The sequence below is a fragment of the Oncorhynchus keta genome, chromosome 2, assembly GCF_023373465.1.
Source record: "Oncorhynchus keta strain PuntledgeMale-10-30-2019 chromosome 2, Oket_V2, whole genome shotgun sequence".
NCBI lineage: Eukaryota > Metazoa > Chordata > Actinopteri > Salmoniformes > Salmonidae > Oncorhynchus > Oncorhynchus keta.
The window spans coordinates 15,855,352-15,879,070 of NC_068422.1; positions in this window are offsets into that span (position 1 = coordinate 15,855,352).

The following is a 23,719-nucleotide window of genomic DNA, read 5'->3' on the forward strand; positions in this document are numbered from 1 at the left end:
GCAATGGTCCCATGTTAGGGCAGACTGCATTCACTATAAACTATGTGTATGTCGTCTCAATCAGAAATTATCGTGCAAATCAAATCAAATTGTATTTGTCACATGCGTATTTGTCACATGCGCCATGAAATGCTTACTTACAAGCCCTTAACCAAATGCAGTTCCAGAAATAGAGTTAAGAAAATATTTACTAAATCAACTAAAGTAAAAAAAAAGTACAAAAAGGAACATAATAAAATAACAATTCCGAGGCTATATACAGGGGGTACCAGGACCGAGTCAATGTGCGGGGGTACAGGTTAGTCTTGGTAATTTGTACATGTAGGTGGGGGTAAAGTGACTATGCATAGATAATAAACAGACAGTAGCAGAAGTGTACAAAACAAATGGGAGGTTGTTAATGTAAATAGTGTCGGTGGCCATTTGATTAATTGTTCAGCAGTCTTATGTTTTGGGGGTAGAAAATGTTAAGACGTCTTTTGGACCTAGATTTGGCGCTACGGTACCGCTTGCCGTGCGGTAGCAGAGAGAACAGTTTTTGACAATTTTTTGGACCTTCCTCTGACACCGCCTAGTATAAGTCCTGGATGGCAAGAAGCTTGGCCCCAGTGATGTACTGGGGTACTGGGTACTTGTACCTTCTTACGGTCGGATGCCGAGCAGTTACCATACCAAGCAGTGATGCAACTGGTCAGGATGCTCTCGATGGTGCAGCTGCAGAACTTTTTGAGGATCTGGGGACCCATACCAAACATTTTCCATCAAGATAGAACTGCCAAAGGGGGAGGAATTGCAATCTACTGCAGAGATAGCCTGCAAAGTTCTGTCATACTTTCCAGGTCTATGCCCAAACACTTCGAGCTTCTAATTTAAACAAATAATCTCTCCAGAAATAAGTCTCTCACTGTTGCCTCTTGTTATAGACCCCCCTCAGCTCACAGCTGTGCTCTGGACACCATATGTGAATTGATTGCCCCCCATCTATCTTCAGAGATCGTTCTGTTAGATCACCTAAACTGGGATATGCTTAACACCCCGGCAGTCCTACAATCTAAGATAGATGCCCTCAATCTCACACAAATTATCAAGGAACCCACCAGGTACAACCCTAAATCCATAAGCATGGGCACCCGCGGTCAAACGGCCACCCCTCATCACTGTCAAATGCTCCCTAAAACACTTCTGCAAGCAGGCCTTTCTAATCGACCTGGACCGGGTATCCTGGAAGGATATTGACCTCATCCCGTTGGTAGAGGATGCCTGGTCGTTCGTTAAAAGTAATTTCCTCACCATCTTAAATAAGCATGCCCCATTCAAAAAATGTAGAAGTAAGAACATATATAGCCCTTGGTTTACTCCAGACCTGACTGCCCTCGACCAGCACAAAAACATCCTGTGGTGGACTGCACGAGCATCAAATAGTCCCTGCGATATGCAAGTTTTCAGGGAAGTCAGAAACCAATACCCGCAATCAGTCAGGAAAGCAAAGGCTAGCTTTTTCAAACAGAAATTTGCATCCTGTAGCCCTAAATCCAAAAGGTTTTGGGATACTGTAAAGTCCATGGAGAACAAGAGCACCCCCTCCCAGCTGCCCACTGCAGCTGCACAAGGCTAGGAAACACTGTCACCACTGATAAATCCACGTTAATCAATAATTTCATTAAGCATTTCTCTACGGCTGGCCATGCATTCCTCCTGGCTAACACCCAACCCCGGCCAACAGCTCTGCATCCCCCGCAGCTACTTGCCCAAGCCTCTCCAGCGTCTCCTTCACCCAAATCCAGATAGCAGATGTTCTGAAAGAGCTGCAAAACCTGGACCCGTACAAATCAGCTGGGCTAGACAATCTGGACCCTCTCTTTCTAAAATGATCCACATCCATTGTTGCAACCCCTATTACCAGTCTGTTCAACCTCTTTTTCGTATCGTCCGAGATCCCTAAAGATTGTAAAGCTGCCGCTGTCATCCCCCTCTTCAAAAGGGGTGACACTCTTGACCCAAACTGTTACAGACCTATATCCATCCTGCCCTGCCTTTCTTAAGTCTTCGAAAGCCAAGTTAATAAACAGATCACTGACCATTTTGAATCCCACCGTACATTCTCCGCTGTACAGTAACGTTTCCGTGCTGGTCACGGGTGCACCTCAACCACTCTCTAGGTATTAATCAATATCATAACCTCCATCGATAAAAGACAATACTGTGCAGCCCGTCTTCATCGACCTGGCCAAGGCGTTCAACTCTGTCAATCAACGTATTCTTATCGGCAGACTCAACAGCCTTGGTTTCTCAAATGACTGCCTCGCCTGGTTCACCAACTACTTCTCAGACAGAGTTCAGTGTGTCAAATCGGAGGGCCTGTTGTCCGGACCTCTGCCAGTCTCTATGGGGGTACCACAGGTTTCAATTCTCGGGCCGACTCTTTTCACTGTATATATCAACGATGTCACTCTTGCTGCGTGTGATTCCCTGATCCACCTCTACACAGACGACACCATTCTGTATACATCTGGTCCTTCTTTGGATACTGTGTTAAAAAACCTCCAAATAAGCTTCAATACATTTACATTTACATTTAAGTCATTTAGCAGACGCTCTTATCCAGAGCGACTTACAAATTGGTGTATTCACCTTATGACATCCAGTGGAACAGCCACTTTACAATAGTGCATCTAAATCTTTTAGGGGGGTGAGAAGGATTACTTATCCTATCCTAGGTATTCCTTAAAGAGGTGGGGTTTCAGGTGTCTCCGGAAGGTGATGATTGACTCCGCTGTCCTGGCGTCGTGAGGGAGTTTGTTACACCATTGGGGGGCCAGAGCAGCGAACAGTTTTGACTGGGCTGAGCGGGAACTGTACTTCCTCAGTGGTAGGGAGGCGAGCAGGCCAGAGGTGGATGAACACAGTGCCCTTGTTTGGGTGTAGGGCCTGATCAGAGCCTGGAGGTACTGAGGTGCCGTTCCCCTCACAGCTCCGTAGGCAAGCACCATGGTCTTGTAGCGGATGCGAGCTTCAACTGGAAGCCAGTGGAGAGAGCGGAGGAGCGGGGTGACGTGAGAGAACTTGGGAAGGTTGAACACCAGACGGGCTGCGGCGTTCTGGATGAGTTGTAGGGGTTTAATGGCACAGGCAGGGAGCCCAGCCAACAGCGAGTTGCAGTAATCCAGACGGGAGATGACAAGTGCCTGGATTAGGACCTGCGCCGCTTCCTGTGTGAGGCAGGGTCGTACTCTGCGGATGTTGTAGAGCATGAACCTACAGGAACGGGCCACCGCCTTGATGTTAGTTGAGAACGACCAAACGCAAGTAAAACTAAATGCATGCTTTTCAACCTATCGCTGCACGCACCCGACGAGCATCACTACTTTGGACAATTCTGACTTAGAATATGTGGACAACTACAAATACCTAGGTGTCTGGCTAGACTGTAAACTCTCCTTCCAGACTCATATTTTATTTTATTTATTTTATTTTACCTTTATTTAATCAGGCAAGTCAGTTAAGAACACAGTCTTATTTTCAATGACGGCCTGGGAACAGTGGGTTAACTGCCTGTTCAGGGGCAGAATGACAGATTTGTACCTTGTCAGCTCGGGGGTTTGAACTCGCAACCTTCCGGTTACTAGTCCAACGCTCTAACCACTAGGCTATGCTGCCTCCCCGGCAATCCAAAATTAAATCTAGAATCGGGTTCCTATTTCGCAACAAAGCCTCCTTCACTCACTCCACCAAACATACCCTCGTAAAACTGACTATTTACAAAATAGCCTCCAACACTCTACTCAGCAAACTGGATGCAGTCTATCACAGTGCCATCCGTTTTGTCACCAAAGCCCCATACACCACCCATCACTGCGACCAGTGTGCTCTCGTCGGCTTGCGCTCGCTACATATTCGTCGCCAGACCCACTGGCTCCAGGTCATTTATAAGTCTTTGCTAGGTAAAGCTCCACTGGTCACGATAACAACACCCATCCATTGCACGCGCTCCAGCAGGTATATCTCACTAGTCATCCCCAAAGCCAACACCTTCTTTGGCCGCCTTTCCTTCCAGTTCTCTGCTGCCAATGACTGGAACGAATTTCAAAGATCGCTGAAGTTGGAGACTTATATCTCCCTCACTATCTTTAAACATCAGCTATCTGAGCAGCTAACCGGTCTCTGCAGCTGTACACAGCCCATCTGTAGATAGCCCATCCAATCTACCTACCTCATACTCATATTGTTTTTATTTCTTGCACATCATCATCTGCACATCTATCACTCCAGTGTTAATTTGCTAAATTGTAATTACTTTGCTACTGTCACCTATTTATTGCCTTAACCTCCTCACGCCATTTGCACACACTGTATATATACTTTTTTTCTATTGGGTTATTGACCGTACATTTGTTAATTCCATGTGTTGTTGTTTGTGTTGCACTGCTTTGCTTTATCTTGGCCAGGTTGCAGTTGTAAATGAGAACTTGTTCTCAACTGGCCTACCCAGTGAAATATTGAGGGAGAGGTTGTTGTCCCGGCACCACACGGCCAGGTCTCTGACCTCCCCCCTATAGTCTGGCTCAGCGTTGTTGGTGATGTTGTCAGCAAACTTAATGATGGTGTTGGAGTCGTGATGGTGTTGGAGTCGCCTCAGTGATACAGATTGAATAGAGCCCTTAACCAACCTGTTGAGCAAGAAGAGTCAGGGCAGTACACTTTTTTATAGTGTGTGTTCAGGACATTACACAGCGAGCTCCATGGATGTCCTATGTTCACTAGTGGAGACGGATGTCATTTAACATCAGAAGATAGGCTCATTGTAATATCCATTACTATGATCATTCCTTCTACATCACACTGTTTTCTACGGTCATTTTAGGTATTGTCAATGGTAAAAAACTTGTTGCTGCAGCATACTGTAAATGAATGCTGTACCAATTTAACTCCTATGTGGTTATAGTGCCCCATCAATTAAATGGTTGAGCATTTTGCCATGTCCTTTTGGCCTGTTTTTCCCTGTAGTCACTGCCAGTTTTGGAGCCTTTGTTAAGTTCTCTAGAAGTGCAAGTGATTTAAAACCTCAAATATTCATTACATTTTTTTTAACCTTTATTTAACTAGGCAAGTCAAGTTTATTTTCAATAACGGCCTAGGAACAGTGGGCTAACTGCCTTGTTCAGGCGACCGGCTTCCACCAATTCCACCAATTATTGACAGTAAAATACTGTGAAATTCAAACCCATTCATTCATCCATCATTCGTTCATTCCAATTACGGTAGCATTTACTTTTTTACAGTGTAATACAGTTCATTTTATGGTATTCTACAGTGTGTCATTGCACAGTACTTACTTTGATACCATATTTATATACCAAATTTTACTCACCACCGAGCTGCCTGTAAGATACTCTCAAGTTCTTTAAAGTGCAGCCTCTACTGGTGTTCTTGTTAGTGGACCTGCATGGCTGCATTAGCAGAGACTAATCACAGTATCCTGCCTCAGCCCCATCCTCCATCTGATTACATTAGAGATGGAAGTGAACAATAACCCACATCCTCTTCTTCTGCCCTGTACTGGTCTAGTGGAGACACACAAATCATTCTCTGACTGCCAACTACAGCACTGGTCTGCATCCCAAATGGCACCCTATTTTCTATGTAATGCACTACCTTTGACAAGAGCCCCATGGGCCCTGGTCGAGAGTAGTGCACTATATAAGGAATATGATGCCATTTGGGACACAGACTGGTATCATGACGATACATAACATCCTTCTGTGCCCACTATACTGTAGACCTTATTCATATTTATTACTAGCGACCGCACTGATGGAGGTACATCCCCTTCCTGCTATCTGCCTCCTAACTGGCTTTTAACAGGTGATTATTGCAATAGCAAAAATAGTTCTGCTTTACTTGCTAGCAGTGTGTGTGTGTGTGTGTGTGTGTGTGTGTGTGTGTGTGTGTGTGTGTGTGTGTGTGTGTGTGTGTGTGTGTGTGTGTGTGTGTGTGTGTGTGTGTGTGTGTGTGTGTGTTCTATGTGGAACCATAATGACTCAAATGGCTCTTCAATGGTTCTTTAGGGTCCTTTGCTCGTTTAGTGATAATGTATATATAGGGCAGACGACTCATTAGACCATTTTGGGGCGTGGTTTGCTCACAGCTCTTTTTGGGCAGTGAGTGAGAGTGTCATTTCTGTTAATCTAATATGCTATTATATATAGAGTAGCTAACTAGCTACGTAAACCACGCCACTCTGCAAACACGCCTTCTACGATGTTGGTTACAAGGCAGTACTTATTTAATAGTACTGGGCGATTAACCAACATTTCGTTTTTGTATTATTATAATTAAACAACTGATTGACAAACTGATTGTTCAATTACTTGAATTCCATTTAGTTAGTTTTTTGTGTAAGCCCAACATGCCATTTCTCTACAAAGATATCAAATCCTTCACGAGATAAATAAACTCAAGAACTCAAATCAAATCAAATCAAATGTATTTATATAGCCCTTCGTACATCAGCTGATATCTCAAAGTGCTGTACAGAAACCCAGCCTAAAACCCCAAACAGCAAGCAATGCAGGTGTAGAAGCACGGTGGCTAGGAAAAACTCCCTAGAAAGGCCAAAACCTAGGAAGAAACCTAGAGAGAAACCAGGCTATGTGGGGTGGCCAGTCCTCTTCTGGCTGTGCCGGGTGGAGATTATAACAGAACATGGCTAAGATGTTCAAATGTTCATAAATGACCAGCATGGTCGAATAATAATAAGGCAGAACAGTTGAAACTGGAGCAGCAGCACGGTCAGGTGGACTGGGGACAGCAAGGAGTCATCATGTCAGGTAGTCCTGGGGCATGGTCCTAGGGCTCAGATCCTCCGAGAGAGAGAAAGAAAGAGAGAAAGAGAGAATTAGAGAAAGCACACTTAAATTCACACAGGACACTGAATAGGACAGGAGAAGTACTCCAGATATAACAAACTGACCCTAGCCCCCCGACACATAAACTACTGCAGCATAAATACTGGAGGCTGAGACAGGAGGGGTCAGGAGACACTGTGGACCCATCTGAGGACACCCCCGGACAGGGCCAGACAGGAAGGATATAACCCCACCCACTTTGCCAAAGCACAGCCCCCACACCACTAAAGGGATATCTTCAACCACCAACTTACCATCCTGAGACAAGGCTGAGTATAGCCCACAAAGATCTCCGCCATGGCACAACCCAAGGGGGGCGCCAACCCAGACAGGATGACCACATCAGTGACTCAACCCACTCAGGTGACGCACCCCTCCCAGGGACGGCATGAGAGAGCCCCAGTAAGCCAGTGACTCAGCCCCTGTAATAGGGTTAGAGGCAGAGAATCCCAGTGGAAAGAGGGGAACTGGCCTGGCAGAGACAGCAGGGGCGGTTCGTTGCTCCAGAGCCTTTCCGTTCACCTTCACACTCCTGGGCCAGACGACACTCAATCATATGGCCCACTGAAGAGATGAGTCTTCAGTAAAGACTTAAAGGTTGAGACCGAGTTTGCGTCTCTGACATGGGTAGGCAGACCGTTCCATAAGAATGGAGCTCTATAGGAGAAAGCCCTGCCTCCAGCTGTTTGCTTAGAAATTCTAGGGACAATTAGGAGGCCTGCGTCTTGTGACCGTAGCGTACATGGAGCAAGCCCATGTAAATGCTTTGTAGGTTAGCAGTAAAACCTTGAAATCAGCCCTTGCCTTGACAGGAAGCCAGTGTAGAGAGGCTAGCACTGGAGTAATATGATCAAATTGTTTGGTTCTAGTCAGGATTCTAGCAGCCGTATTTAGCACTAACTGAAGTTTATTTAGTGCTTTATCTGGGTAGCCGGAAAGTAGAGCATTGCAGTAGTCTAACCTATAAGTAACAAAAGCATTTTTCTGCATCATTTTTGGACAGAAAGTTTCTGAATCTTGCAATGTTACGTAGATGGAAAAAAGCTGTCCTTGAAATGGTCTTGATATGTTCTTCAAAAGAGAGATCAGGGTCCAGAGTAATGCCAAGGTCCTTCACAGTTTTATTTGAGACGACTGTACAACCATTAAGATTAATTGTCAGATTCAACAGAAGATCTCTTTGTTTCTTGGGACCTAGAACAAGCATCTCTGTTTTGTCAGAATTGAAAAGTAGAAAGTTTGCAGCCATCCACTTCCTTATGTCTGAAACACATGCTTCTAGCAAGGGCAATTTTGGGGCTTCACCATGTTTCATTGAAATGTACAGCTGTGTGTCATCCGCATAGCAGTGAAAGTTAACCTTATGTTTTCGAATGACATCCCCAAGAGGTAAAATATATAGTGAAAACAATAGTGGTCCCAAAACTGAACCTTGAGGAACACCGAAATTTACAGTTGATTTGTCTGAGGACAAACCATTCACAGAGACAAACTGATATCTTTCCGACAGATAAGATCTAAACCAGGCCAGAACTTGTCCGTGTAGACCAATTTGGGATTCCAATCTCTCCAAAAGAATGTGGTGATCGATGGTATCAAAAGCAGCACTAAGGTCTAGGAGCACGAGGACAGATGCAGAGCCTCGGTCCGATGCCATTAAAATGTAATTTACCACCTTCACAAGTGCAGTCTCAGTGCTATGATGGGGTCTAAAACCAGACTGAAGCATTTCATTTCGTATACATTGTTTGTCTTCAGGAAGGCAGTGCGCAAAAGCCTTTTCTAATTTTTTTGAGAGGAATGAAGATTCGATATAGGCCGATAGTTTTTTAAATATTTTCTGGGTCAAGGTTAGAACTATGTGGGATGCTGGGCTGAAGGGAGTTGTAGTTTTCATTAAGCAAATATTCAACCTAGTTCAGCGCAGAAACATGGTAATTAACTACAATGACCATAATCCACTGCTATTATATATTACATACAGCGCCTTCAGAAAGTATTTAGACCCCTTCACTTTTTCCACATGTTACGTTACAGCCTTATTCTAAAATGGATAAAATTATATATTTTTCTCATCAATCTACACAATACCCCATAATGACAAAGCGAAAACAGTTTTTGGTCTGATGAAACCAAGATTGAACTCTATGGCCTGAATGCCAAGCGTCACGTCTGGAGGAAACCTTGTGCCATCCCTATGGTGAAGCTTGGTGGTGGCAGCATCATGCTGTGGGGATGTTTTTCAGTGGCTGGGACTGGGAGACTAGTCAAGATCGAGGGAAAGATGAGCAGAGCAAAGTACAGAGAGATACTTGATGAACTCCTTCTACAGAGTGCTCAGGACCTCAGACTGGGGCAAAGGCTCACCTTTCAACAGGACAACGACCCTAAGCACACAGCCAAGACAATGCAGGAGTGGCTTTGGGACACGTTTCTGAATGTCCTTGAGTGGCCCGGGCTTGAACCCGATCAAACATCTCTGGAGAGACCTGAAAATAGCTGTGCAGCAACGCTCCCCATCCAATATGACAGAGCTTGAGAGGCTCTGCAGAGAAGAATGGGAGAAACTCCCCAAATACAGGTGTGCCAAGCTTGTGGTGTCATACCCAAGAAGACTCGAGACTGTAACCACTGCCAAAGGTGCTTCAACAAAGTGCTGAGTAAAGCAGGGGTTCGGTGAGTCAGTCTCAGGGGTTCGGCGGAGGTCAAGACACACATCGGACTCATATGATTCGTGATGACACGCCCCGCTTGGCCATCATTGGCTGCAGGTGATCACGCTACATCGCTTGGCCTATCTGTGCTGCAGGGAATTTGGTTTCGCTAAGTAGTCGACTTGTGACTGTCGTGATGGTACGTCTTGTGATTTATTTATTAATATTTTAATCCCTTCATACTTACTATGTCGAGCAAAAAAAGAAAGTGGTCGGACGAATATGTACAATATGGATTCACATGTATAACAGGACGTGATGGGAGTCAGCGTCCTAACTGCATGATTTGCAATGCCAAGTTGAGCAATTCTATCTAGCACCGGCAAAACTAAAACTTCCTTAAGCTGCATGGAGATGGAAATACAAGAACACAACGCTCGCTGAATTCGAGGTGAAGAGAGCCAGATTCGATGAAAAGGCTACTCTGCCTGTTCTCGGCTTTGTACCTATCAACAAACTGATCCTCACAGCATCGTACGAAGTTGCTTACCTGATCGCAAAGCAGGGCAAACCACACACCATTGGTGAAACACTCATAAAACCAGCTGTGTTGAAGATGGCAAATATCATGCTGGGAAAAGAGGCTGAAGTTAAGTTATCCCAAATTCCTCTTTCAAATGACACCATCAGCGACAGAATAGAGGACATGAGCAAAGACATCTTGGCTCAAGTAGTTGCAGATCTGATTTCAAGCCCGGCAAAATTCAGCCTTCAACTCGACGAGACCACAGACGTTTCCAATCTAAGCCAGCTTGCTGTATTCGTGCGCTATGTGAAAGACGACGTGATAAAGGAAGATTTTTTATTTTGTAAGCCTCTTACAACAACAACTAAGTTAGCCGATGTGAAGAAACTTGTGAATTACTTCTTCAAAGACAACAATCTTTCGTGAGATATGGTTTCTGCAGTTTGTTCGGACGGAGCTCCAGTCATGCTGGGAAGAAAGTCTGGTTTTGGTGCGCTAGTGAAAGCCGATGCACCACACATAATAATATAATAATAATAATAATATATGCCATTTAGCTGACGCTTTTATCCAAAGCGACTTACAGTCATGTGTGCATACATTCTACGTATGGGTGGTCCCGGGAATTGAACCCACTACCCTGGCGTTACAAGCGCCATGCTCTACCAACTGAGCCACAGAAGGACCACTATTGATTACGCATTGTATTCTGCACAGGCATGCGTTGGCAACAAAAACCTTGCCTCCAAAACTGGCAGAAGTATAAAAAATGGTAGTGTAATGCGTGAACTATGTGCGAACTAGTGCTTTGAGGCACTGCATCTTAAGTGAGCTGTGTAAAGAAATGGGCTCTGAATTCGAGGTACTTCTGTACCATTCTAACTTTCGGTGGTTATCCCGGGGACAGGTGCTGCGTCGTGTTTTTGCCGTGCGTGTGTAATTAGCCCTGTGTTTGCAAGAGCACCAACATTGTCATGCAGATTGCAGAACATTGTCATGCAGATGCAGTTCATTCTCATTTTAGCGTACATGGCTGATATCTTCGCAGCTCTCAATCATCTCAATCAAAAGATGCAGGGCGGTGGAGTCAACATCATCGAAGCGGAGGAAAACTTGAAGGCTTTTCAAAAAAAGCTACCGTTATGGAAACGACGAACAGAGAACGATAACTTCGCAAACTTTTCCCTGCTGGACGACTGTGTAAGTAAGATCGAAGATGTATCTGGAATCTGAGACATTTCTGTACCCGCGGAACTGAAGCAAGCAATTGCCACGCACTTAGATGAGCTTGCAAAGTCTCTCGACGGATACTTCCCTACAAGAGGGTCATATCCAGCATGGATGAGACAGCCGTTCACGTTTAGTGTTGAGACAACAGATGTCAATGATGAATACCTCGATGAAATCATTGAAATTCAGCAGAGCCAGGTTCAACAGCAACTCTTCAGAACAACAAAGCTTTCAACGTTTTGGTGTCAACAAATGGTAACGTACCCTGTTATTGCTAAGAAAGCTCTGGAGATTTTCATACCGTTTGTTACAACATATCTTTGCGAGCAATCCTTTTCGAGGATGCTGGACATAAAAATGAAGAAAAGTAACAAACTTTTTTGCAAAAATGACATGAGAGTGGCACTTGCCAAGGTGAAGCCGCGCATTTCTGAACTGGTCTCTGAAAGGCAACAGCAGAAGTCACACTGATTTGCAGTAAATATTCATTATTATGTTTTTGTTTTTGTGTGAAAATCATGTTTTGTTTTGTTTTGTTCTTTGTTCTTTGAACACAGTGATGTTGATGCACGGTTCATTTTGTGCACCAGTAAAATATATACCTATGTTTTGAATTTGAAAAAATCATATTTTATTTTTCCAATTAAGAAGGGTTCGGTGAATGCGCATATGACACTGGTGGGGTTCAGTACTTCCAACAAGGTTAAGAACCACTGGAGTACAGGGTTCGAATACATATGTAAATGTGAAATTTCAGTTTTTATGTTTTATACATTTGCATTCATTTCTAAAACCTGTTTTTGCTTTGTCATTATGGGGTATTGTGATTAGATTGATGAAGAAAAACAACAATTTATTCAATTTTACAATAAGTCTGCAACGTAACAAAGTGTGGAAAACGTAAACAGGTCTGAATACTTTCCGAATGAGTATGGCCAGTAGAGGTGTCTTGTGAAAGACTCATGGCCTTGTGTCACTTGAGAACAGTTGATTGATTCTCTCCCCAGGGAGCCCCAGCTGTTCCAGAGCTAGCACACTTGATTCAACTTGTCAATTAATACAATAATAACACCTTTGGAATTAAAACTCCTGAAGAGTCATTTTTAAAAGTACTTTTCTCTCATGGCTAACTACCAGGAAGATTGAAATGACAGGCAGAGTGGGTGGGGAGCTTATTATATTCATGAACTCGCCTTGACTGACAGCTCTTTCAAAAGCCTATGTCAAGCAACTTGGATGGAGTGAGTAGGGTTGCAGTAAATTCATCTCAAGTAATACACAAAGCAACTTGGATGGAGTGAGTAGGGTTGCAGTAAATTCATCTCAAGTAATACACAAATCTCCCGTTTGGCATGTCTCTTGTTATGTGTTGACTTGACAACTGCCTCAGAGTTTTGAATGACCCCCCTTTGTTCCATGCTGGCTGAAGATCTAGCTAGCCAGTAACTAACATCAGACACAGATGAACAGGGAAATATATAAGTATTTTTGCCATGTATGAATAGGGTAAACTTTTAATTCTATTTTATGACACCCTACTGTCAAATTGTGGCACCAGTAGAGTAGCTAACAGGCTACATAAACCACGCTGCTCTGCAAACACGCCTCCTATGATGTTGGTTACAAGGCGGTACATATTTAATAGTCCTGGGCGATTAACCAACATTTGGGCTGAAGGTAGTAGTAGTTTTCATTAAGCAAATATTCAACATTAGTTCAGCGCAGAAACATGGTAATTAACGATAATGACCATAATCCATTGCGCCTGTATCTCCAGTTATCACGGCCACAAAGTCATGAACCCCGCTTAGAGATGGATACACATTTACTCATGCGGCGTTAGGTTAGATACACACAGACCGCATAGACCGCATGAAAGAGGAATGTACACAAGGTGACAGTATAGACTGTTTGAAAGTATACCTTATCTACTTTGAAGAACTACTAAAATGATATTGTCAGAAAGATGTGCAGCTAGCCTAGCTGAATAGGATGACTAAAGACAGGACAGTATGGGGAGTACAGAGACAACACTGTCTGGCTGTTTGGCTGCTACTGCTAGAGCAGAGATGAGATGATGACTTTAAAGAACAGAAAATAAAGTAATCAAATAAAAATTCAGTTATATACACAACTAAAATATTTTATTATTTCATAGTAATTTACAAATGTTCTATTGATGTCAACCCAATGTGGACCTGATGGAGACAATGGAATAAAAACCGATACCGAACTGACCTAATAAAGCACTAATCGCTCAGTACTATTATTCAAATTGTTTAAGAGAACATCTCTTTTGGGCTTCCAGCATCACTGTTTTTACCCTTTTTATCTGTACTGTTTTGCCTTTCACATCTTTTATTGGTGCGAATAAATTAAACCTAAAACCTAATGTGTATTAATAAAATGAAAGTTAAGGTGATGTGACCTTGTCCCCTTAATAATGAATCCAAGTGTTTGACATGGGACGAGGGGACCAGTAACTTTATGATTCAACTTTATCGATGTAGAAGCAACAGTCATTTTTCATACTTCCGTCAAAATACTTTGACATGGTTTCCTTAAAATATCATCAAATTTCATGAAAAACACGATTAGACTTTTAAGTAGTTTTTTGGGGGTATCTGTACTACAATGTGCTTTTTACTCCATACATTGTATCTGACACCCAAAAGTACTGGTTACATTTTAAATGCTTAGCAGGAAAGGAAAATGTTCCAATTCACACAATTATCAAGAGAACATCCCTGGTCATCACTTTTGCCTCTGATCTGGCCAGCCAGGTCACCCGTCAGTATTCAATGTCCATCCATGTCTGAGAACGCCGGGAGATGACGTGGACACTGGCCACTAGGCGCACCAGTGAGTGGTGTTACCTTCAAGTAGGTTTCGGTTTTGCTAGGGCTTTGTTGATGGCTGTAATAATCTGCCTCAGAAGCATCTGCCTCTGGTTCCAAAGGTTGCATGTTAAAATCCAGTAATATAAAGTTATTGTTGAGATTTTTGTTTTAAGCTTATCCCAAACCTTAACCCTTACCTTAACCATTCAGAGTTACTCCCTAAACATAATCTTAAAAAATCTGAGATAATGCCTAAACTTAACCTTAAACACTTCGAAATGTGATGTTTGCAACAACTTCAAATGTAACATTTGTGAAACATGCATGAAGATCTAATTCTGACCTGAGACTGTGAGAGCTAGTTGGATCTGGAGGACTCACTAACCACAAATGCTTGGTTTGTGAAGGATGTCTGAGTGTTGAAGTGTGTTCCCTGGCTATCCGTAAATGTAAAAAACAATACAATTGTGCTGTCTGGTTTGCTTAATATAAGGAATTTGATATGACTTATACTTTCACTTTTACTTTTGATACTTAAGTATATTTGAGCAATTACATTTTCTTTTGATACTTAAGTATATTTAGTACCAAATGCTTTTATACTTTTACTTAAGTAGTATTTCACTTGGTGACGTTCACTTTTACTTGAGTCATTTTCTATTAAGGTATCTTTACTTTTACTCAAGTATGACAATTGGGTACTTTTTCCACCACAGTGTGAGGATATTAAGTGTCTGTCTGTATGTCTCTGTGTGACTCTGGCACCATACTTCCTCCTATGTGCATTTGGGTAGCAGAATATCGCAGGCTTCCAGATAATCCAATGAACTGCTTTATGAAAGTTGGACTGTAGTTTAACTATGGTCCAGCTTAATAATTGATGAACGCTGTGAGAGAAGAGATGTCACGCCCTGGTCGAGGTATTTTGTGTTTATCTTCATTTATTTGGTCAGGCCAGGGTGTGTTGGTATTGGGATTGTAGCTTCGTGGGGTGTTCTAGTTAAGTCTATGGCTGTCTGAAGTGGTTCTCAATCAGAGGCAGGTGTTTATCGTTGTCTCTGATTGGGAACCATATTTAGGCAGCCATATTCTTTGTGTGTTTCGTGGGTGATTGTCCTTAGTGTCCTTGTTCCTGTCTCTGTGTTAGTTTACACTAGTATAGGCTGTTTCGGTTTTCGTTACGTTCTTTGTTTTGTAGTGTTTATAATTGATTCGTGTTTTACGTTTGTTCATTAAACATGGATCGCAATCTACACGCTGCATTTTGGTCCGACTCTCCTTCACCACAAGAGAACCGTTACAGAATCACCCACCACACCCGGACCAAGCAGCGTGGTAACAGGCAACAGCAGCAGCAGGAGCAGCGCGACAATAATTTCTGGACTTGCGAGGAAATCCTCGACGGGAGAGGACCCTGGGCTAAACCAGGTGCTCGGTGTCTCCGGTTCGCCTGCATAGCCCAGTCCGGGCTATTCCACCTCGCCGCACTGGCAGGGCGACCGAGAGCATTCAACCGGGTAAGGTTGGGCAGGCTCGGTGCTCAAGAGCTCCAGTGCGCCTGCACGGTCCTTTCTATCCAGTACCACCTCCACACCCCAGCCCTCCGGTAGCAGCTCCCCGCACCAGGCTTCCTGTGCGTGTTCTTGGTCCAGTCCCACCAGTGCCAGCACCACGCATCAGGCCTACAGTGCCTCTCCAGCGCTGCCGGAGTCTTCCGCCTGTTCAGCGCAGTCAGAGCCTTCCTCATCTCCAGCACCGCCGGAGTCTCCCGCCTGTTCAGCGCAGTCATAGCCTTCCTCCTCTACAGCGCTGCTGGAGTCTCCCGCCTGTTCAGCGCTGCCGAGCCTTCCTCCTCTCCTGCGCTGCCCGAGCCTTCCTCCTCTCCTGCGCTGCCGGAGTCTCCCACCTGTTCAGCGCTGCCCGAGCCTTCCTCCTCTACAGCGCTGCCGGAGTCTCCTGCCTGTTCAGCGCTGCCCGAGCCTTCCTCCTCTCCTGCGCTGCCCGAGCCTTCCTCCTCTCCTGCGCTGCCGGAGTCTCCCGCCTGTTCAGCGCTGCCCGAGCCTTCCTCCTCTCCTGCGCTTCCGGAGTCTCCCGCCTGTTCAGCGCTGCCCGAGCCCTCCTCCTCGACAGCGCTGCTGGAGTCTCCCGCCTGTTCAGCGCTGCTCGAGCCTTTCACCTCTACAGCGCTGCTGGAGTCTCCCGCCTGTTCAGCGCTGCCAGAGCCTTCCTCCTCTACAGCGCTGCTGGTCTCCTGCCTGTTCAGCGCAGCCAGAGCTGCCAGTCTGCATGGAGCAGCCAGAGCTGCCAGTCTGCATGGAGCAGCAAGAGCTGCCAGTCTGCATGAAGCAGCCAGACTGTCAGTCTGCATGGAGCAGCCAGAGCTGTCAGTCTGCAAGGAGCTGCCAGTCTGCAAGGAGCTGCCAGTCTGCAAGGAGCTGCCAGTCTGCAAGGAGCTGCCAGTCTGCAAGGAGCTCTCAGTCTGCACGGAGCTGCCAATCTGCACGGCGATGCCAGTCTGCACGGAGACGCCAGAGCTGCCAGTCTGTAAGCAGCCGCCAGAGCTGTCAGCCTACATGGAGCAGCCAGAGCCGCCAGTCAGCATGGAGCAGCCAGATCCGTCAGTCTGCCAGGATCCGCCAGTCAGCCAGACTCTTCCAGATCTGCCAGTCAGCCAGACTCTTCCAGATCCGCCAGTCAGCCAGACTCTTCCAGATCTGCTAGTCAACCAGACTCTTCCAGATCTGCTTGTCAACCAGACTCTTCCAGATCCGCCAGTTAGCCAGGATCTGCCAGAACCGCCAGACTCTTCCAGATCTGCCAATCAGCCAGACTCTTCCAGATCCGCCAGTCAGCCAGACTCTTCCAGATCTGCTAGTCAACCAGACTCTTCCAGATCTGCTTGTCAACCAGACTCTTCCAGATCCGCCAGTTAGCCAGGATCTGCCAGAACCGCCAGCCAGCCAGGATCTGCCGGATTCAGCTACCTGCCTGAGCTTCCTCTCAGTGCTGAGCTTCCTCTCGGTGCTGAGCTTCCTCTCGGTGCTGAGCTTCCCCTCGGTCCCGAGCTTCCCCTCGGTCCCGAGCTTCCCCTCGGTCCCGAGCTTCCCCTCGGTCCCGAGCTTCCCCTCGGTCCCGAGCTTCCCCTCAGTCCCGAGCTGCCCCTCAGTCCCGATCTGCTCCTCAGTCCAGTGGGGTTCTGGGTGAGGACTACTAGGCCATGGTCGGCGGCGAGGGTGGACTATCCAAGGACGCGAGGAGGAGGGACTAAGACGGTGATTGAGTGGGGTCCACGTCCCGCGCCGGAGCCGCCACCATGGACAGACGCCCACCCGGACCCTCCCTATTGTTTTGAGGTGCGTCCGGGAGTCCGCACCTTAGGGGGTTCTGTCACGCCCTGGTCGAGGTATTTTGTGTTTATCTTCATTTATTTGGTCAGGCCAGGGTGTGTTGGTATTGGGATTGTAGCTTCGTGGGGTGTTCTAGTTAAGTCTATGGCTGTCTGAAGTGGTTCTCAATCAGAGGCAGGTGTTTATCGTTGTCTCTGATTGGGAACCATATTTAGGCAGCCATATTCTTTGTGTGTTTCGTGGGTGATTGTCCTTAGTGTCCTTGTTCCTGTGTTAGTTTACACTAGTATAGGCTGTTTCGGTTTTCGTTACGTTCTTTGTTTTGTAGTGTTTATAATTGATTCGTGTTTTACGTTTGTTCATTAAACATGGATCTCAATCTACACGCTGCATTTTGGTCCGACTCTCCTTCGCCACAAGAGAACCGTTACAGAATCACCCACCACAAACGGACCAAGCAGCGTGGTAACAGGCAACAGCAGCAGCAGGAGCAGCGCGACAATAATTTCTGGACTTGCGAGGAAATCCTCGACGGGAGAGGACCCTGGGCTAAACCAGGTGCTCGGTGTCTCCGGTTCACCTGCATAGCCCAGTCCGGGCTATTCCACCTCGCCGCACTGGCAGGGCGACCGAGAGCATTCAACCGGGTAAGGTTGGGCAGGCTCGGTGCTCAAGAGCTCCAGTGCGCCTGCACGGTCCTTTCTATCCAGTACCACCTCCACACCCCAGCCCTCCGGTAGCAGCTCCCCGCACCAGGCTTCCTGTGCGTGTTCTTGGTCCAGTCCCACCAGTGCCAGCACCACGCATCAGGCCTACAGTGCCTCTCCAGCGCTGCCGGAGTCTTCCGCCTGTTCAGCGCAGTCAGAGCCTTCCTCATCTCCAGCACCGCCGGAGTCTCCCGCCTGTTCAGCGCAGTCATAGCCTTCCTCCTCTACAGCGCTGCTGGAGTCTCCCGCCTGTTCAGCGCTGCCGAGCCTTCCTCCTCTCCTGCGCTGCCCGAGCCTTCCTCCTCTCCTGCGCTGCCGGAGTCTCCCACCTGTTCAGCGCTGCCCGAGCCTTCCTCCTCTACAGCGCTGCCGGAGTCTCCCGCCTGTTCAGCGCTGCCCGAGCCTTCCTCCTCTCCTGCGCTGCCCGAGCCTTCCTCCTCTCCTGCGCTGCCGGAGTCTCCCGCCTGTTCAGCGCTGCCCGAGCCTTCCTCCTCTCCTGCGCTTCCGGAGTCTCCCGCCTGTTCAGCGCTGCCCGAGCCCTCCTCCTCGACAGCGCTGCTGGAGTCTCCCCGCCTGTTCAGCGCTGCCCGAGCCTTTCACCTCTACAGCGCTGCTGGAGTCTCCCGCCTGTTCAGCGCTGCCAGAGCCTTCCTCCTCTACAGCGCTGCTGGTCTCCTGCCTGTTCAGCGCAGCCAGAGCTGCCAGTCTGCATGGAGCAGCCAGAGCTGCCAGTCTGCATGGAGCAGCAAGAGCTGCCAGTCTGCATGAAGCAGCCAGACTGTCAGTCTGCATGGAGCAGCCAGAGCTGTCAGTCTGCAAGGAGCTGCCAGTCTGCAAGGAGCTGCCAGTCTGCAAGGAGCTGCCAGTCTGCAAGGAGCTGCCAGTCTGCAAGGAGCTCTCAGTCTGCACGGAGCTGCCAATCTGCACGGCGATGCCAGTCTGCACGGAGACGCCAGAGCTGCCAGTCTGTAAGCAGCCGCCAGAGCTGTCAGCCTACATGGAGCAGCCAGAGCCGCCAGTCAGCATGGAGCAGCCAGATCCGTCAGTCTGCCAGGATCCGCCAGTCAGCCAGACTCTTCCAGATCTGCCAGTCAGCCAGACTCTTCCAGATCCGCCAGTCAGCCAGACTCTTCCAGATCTGCTAGTCAACCAGACTCTTCCAGATCTGCTTGTCAACCAGACTCTTCCAGATCCGCCAGTTAGCCAGGATCTGCCAGAACCGCCAGACTCTTCCAGATCTGCCAATCAGCCAGACTCTTCCAGATCCGCCAGTCAGCCAGACTCTTCCAGATCTGCTAGTCAACCAGACTCTTCCAGATCTGCTTGTCAACCAGACTCTTCCAGATCCGCCAGTTAGCCAGGATCTGCCAGAACCGCCAGCCAGCCAGGATCTGCCGGATTCAGCTACCTGCCTGAGCTTCCTCTCAGTGCTGAGCTTCCTCTCGGTGCTGAGCTTCCTCTCGGTGCTGAGCTTCCCCTCGGTCCCGAGCTTCCCCCTCGGTCCCGAGCTTCCCCTCGGTCCCGAGCTTCCCCTCGGTCCCGAGCTTCCCCTCAGTCCCGAGCTGCCCCTCAGTCCCGATCTGCTCCTCAGTCCAGTGGGGTTCTGGGTGAGGACTACTAGGCCATGGTCGGCGGCGAGGGTGGACTATCCAAGGACGCGAGGAGGAGGGACTAAGACGGTGATTGAGTGGGGTCCACGTCCCGCGCCGGAGCCGCCACCATGGACAGACGCCCACCCGGACCCTCCCTATTGTTTTGAGGTGCGTCCGGGAGTCCGCACCTTAGGGGGGTTCTGTCACGCCCTGGTCGAGGTATTTTGTGTTTATCTTCATTTATTTGGTCAGGCCAGGGTGTGGCATGGGGTTTTTGTATGTGGTGTGTTGGTATTGGGATTGTAGCTTAGTGGGGTGTTCTAGTTAAGTCTGTGGCTGTCTGAAGTGGTTCTCAATCAGAGGCAGGTGTTTATCGTTGTCTCTGATTGGGAACCATATTTAGGCAGCCATATTCTTTGTGTGTTTCGTGGGTGATTGTCCTTAGTGTCCTTGTTCCTGTCTCTGTGTTAGTTTACACTAGTATAGGCTGTTTCGGTTTTCGTTACGTTCTTTGTTTTGTCGTGTTTATAATTGATTCGTGTTTTACGTTTGTTCATTAAACTCGCTGCATTTTGGTCTGACTCTCCTTCACCACAAGAGAACCGTTGCAAGAGAGCTGATGTTGACTGACTGGTCGGTCGTCTCTCTGCAATTAAAACCTCAAATAAAGCTACAATCTGTAATTCATTTTACAGCTAAATAAAAGCTCTGTCGCTTGTTTGAAGTAATTAAAACCTATTATTGGGGTTATGATAGAGTTACACGGTTTTGTTAAACCCACAAGGCATGTATTAATTGTAGCTTATTCTTGAAGAATCAATTAGTATTTTTTAAGAGTTCAAATCAGCATTCAACAGATTTCCAGATCCCTAATTGTGCCTTTAATTATCACAATGTCCCTGTGCTTGGAAGTTATATCTTAATCCAGACTCACATTCTGTTAGTGTACTCATGGAGAAAACTCAACCAACCTCATCTGATGGTTTTAAATGTCATTTTTGGCTATTTCATTGTTATTCAATCCCCAAATGATGTAGCGGTTATTATTATATTATTATCTTTCATTATTGACGATGGATTGAGGAAATGGAAACATTTTTATACTCAATTACTGCAGTATGTTGTTTCTCTGTATGGTCATTTTTCATATGGGAAGCCTGGCCTAACCAGATCCCTACGCTCGCTAGGCCTCTCATCACCAACCACAGCTTCCCTAATAACCAGCATTATATGGACTGTTTTCTGTGGGAAAAAGTTGGTAATCACTAGTTACCACAGGCACATAGTCAGAAGGCCCACCTACTCGTCCAATCAGATGAGGGAGCGTGAGACGCATATGCCAACCGGCTTGCAGGGGCAGACGAGAGACATGCATTTATTTTATCTAGTGATCCATCAATGATTTGGTTATTATTAGCTATAATAAAACCAACCGTTCTAAATGCAAAGTGGTAATCAGATGTCTTTTTCAAACTCAGCTTGCAAGCTTACCATGCTGTTTGCCCTTACTCGTAGTTACTATCATGCTGTTTGCCCTTACTCGTAGTTACTATCATGCTGTTTGCCCTTACTCGTAGTTACTATCATGCTGTTTGCCCTTACTCGTAGTTACTATCATGATGTTTGCACTTACTCGTAGTTACTTGTCTTAACCCAAAATAGGTTTACTTCAATATCTGCATTGTTTTTCAAATGGCACGTAGACAAGCAAATTAAAACGTACACAGTTTCACAGAAATGTTCACAGAAATGTAATTGTTTTTTAAATTGGCTTATTTTTGGCTCATTTAAGATGAAAACTTCAACCGTGTTACTTTATTTGACACCTAGGCACTTACTATAGTCATTCATTTATTTAACTTAACATAGCCTTGCAGTCCACCATTGGACTTGCATTACACTTTTCTAGAAACCCAAAGCTCTTGATATTGTAAGGGGAAACTTACCAGCCTAACCCTACTCTATACAGGGGAAACTTACCAACCTAACCCTACTCTCTACAGGGGAAACTCACCACATTAACCCTACTCTATACAGGGGAAACTCACCACCCTAACAATGCTCTATACAGGGGAGACTCACCACCCTAACACTGCTCTGTACAGGGGAGACTCACCACGCTAACACTGCTCTGTACAGGGGAAACTCACAACCCTAACCCTACTTACTTACTCTTTATTTGTGTTTATTTTATTGGCCCAACCACCCCCCTTTTCAGAGGACAAAAGTAACTTTGTTTTACATTTGTTTGTCTTTTACAGATAGTTTGTTACATATACATTATTCATACATACACTACCGTTCAAAAGTTTAGGGTCACTTAGAAATGTCCTTGTTTTTGAAAGAAAAGCAAAAACATTTGTCTATTAAAATAACATAAAGTTATCAGAAATACAGTGTAGACATAGTTAATGTTGTAAATCACTATTGTAGCTGGAAACGGCTAATTTTCAATGGAATATCTACATAGGTGTACAGAGCACCATTATTAGCAACCATCACTCATGTGTTCCAATGGCACGTTGTGTTAGCTAATCCAAGTTGATCATTTTAAAAGGCTAATTGATCATTAGAAAACCCTTTTGCAATTATGTTAGCACAGCTGAAAACTGTTGTTGTGATTAAAGAAGCAATAAAACTGGCCTTCTTGAGACTAGTTGAGTATCTGGAGCATCATCACTTGTGTGTTCGATTACAGGCTCAAATCAAAATCAAATCAAATGTATTTATATAGCCCTTCGTACATCAGCTGATATCTCAAAGTGCTGTACAGAAACCCAGCCTAAAACCCCAAACAGCAAGCAATGCAGGTGTTGAAGCACGTTGGCTAGGAAATCTCCCTAGAAAGGCCAAAACCTAGGAAGAAACCTAGAGAGGAACCAGACTATGAGGGGTGGCCAGTCCTCTTCTGGCTGTGCCAGGTGGAGATTATAACAGAACATGGCCATGATGTTCAAATTTTGATAAATGACCAGCATGGTCAAATAATAGGTCTGGGACAGGTCGCACGTCCGGTGAACAGGTCAGGATTCAATAGCCGCAGGCAGAACAGTTGAAACTGGAGCAGCAGCACGGCCAGTTGGACTGGGGACAGCAAGGAGTCATCATGCCAGGTAGTCCTGAGGCATATTCCTACAGCTCAGGTCTTCCGAGAGAGAGAAAGAAAGAGAGAAAGAGAGAATTAGAGAGTGCATCCTTAAATTCACACAGGACACCGGATAAGACAGGAGAAGTACTCCAGATATAACAAACTGACCTTAGCTCCCCGACACATAAACTACTGCAGCATAAATACTGGAGGCTGAGACAGAAGGGGTCAGGAGACACTGTGGCCCCATCCGATGATACCCCCGGACAGGGCCAAACAGGAAGGATATAACCCCACCCACTTTGCCAAAGCACAGCCCCCACACTACTAGAGGGATATCTTCAACCACCAGCTTACCATCCTGAGACAAGGCCGAGTATAGCCCACAAAGATCTCCGCCACGGCACAACCCAAAATAGCCAGAAACAATGCACTTTCTACTGAAACTAGTCAGTCTATTCTTGTTCTAGAAATGAAGGCTATTCCATGCGAGAAATTGCCAAGAAACTGAAGATCTGGTACAACGGCGTGTACTACTCCCTTTACAGGATAGCGCAAATTGGCTCTAACCAGAATAGAAAGAGGAGTGGGAGGCCCCGGTGCACAACTGAGCAAGAGGACAAGTACATTAGAGTGTGTAGTTTTAGAAACAGAAGCCTCACATGTCCTCAACTGGCAGCTTCATTAAATAGTATCCACAAAACACCACTCTCAAGATGTCACGTTCTGACCTTTATTTCCTTTGTTTTGTCTTTATTTAGTATGGTCAGGGCGTGAGTTGGGGTGGGTAGTCTATGTTTTATGTTTCTATGTTTGGTTTCTGTTTCTGC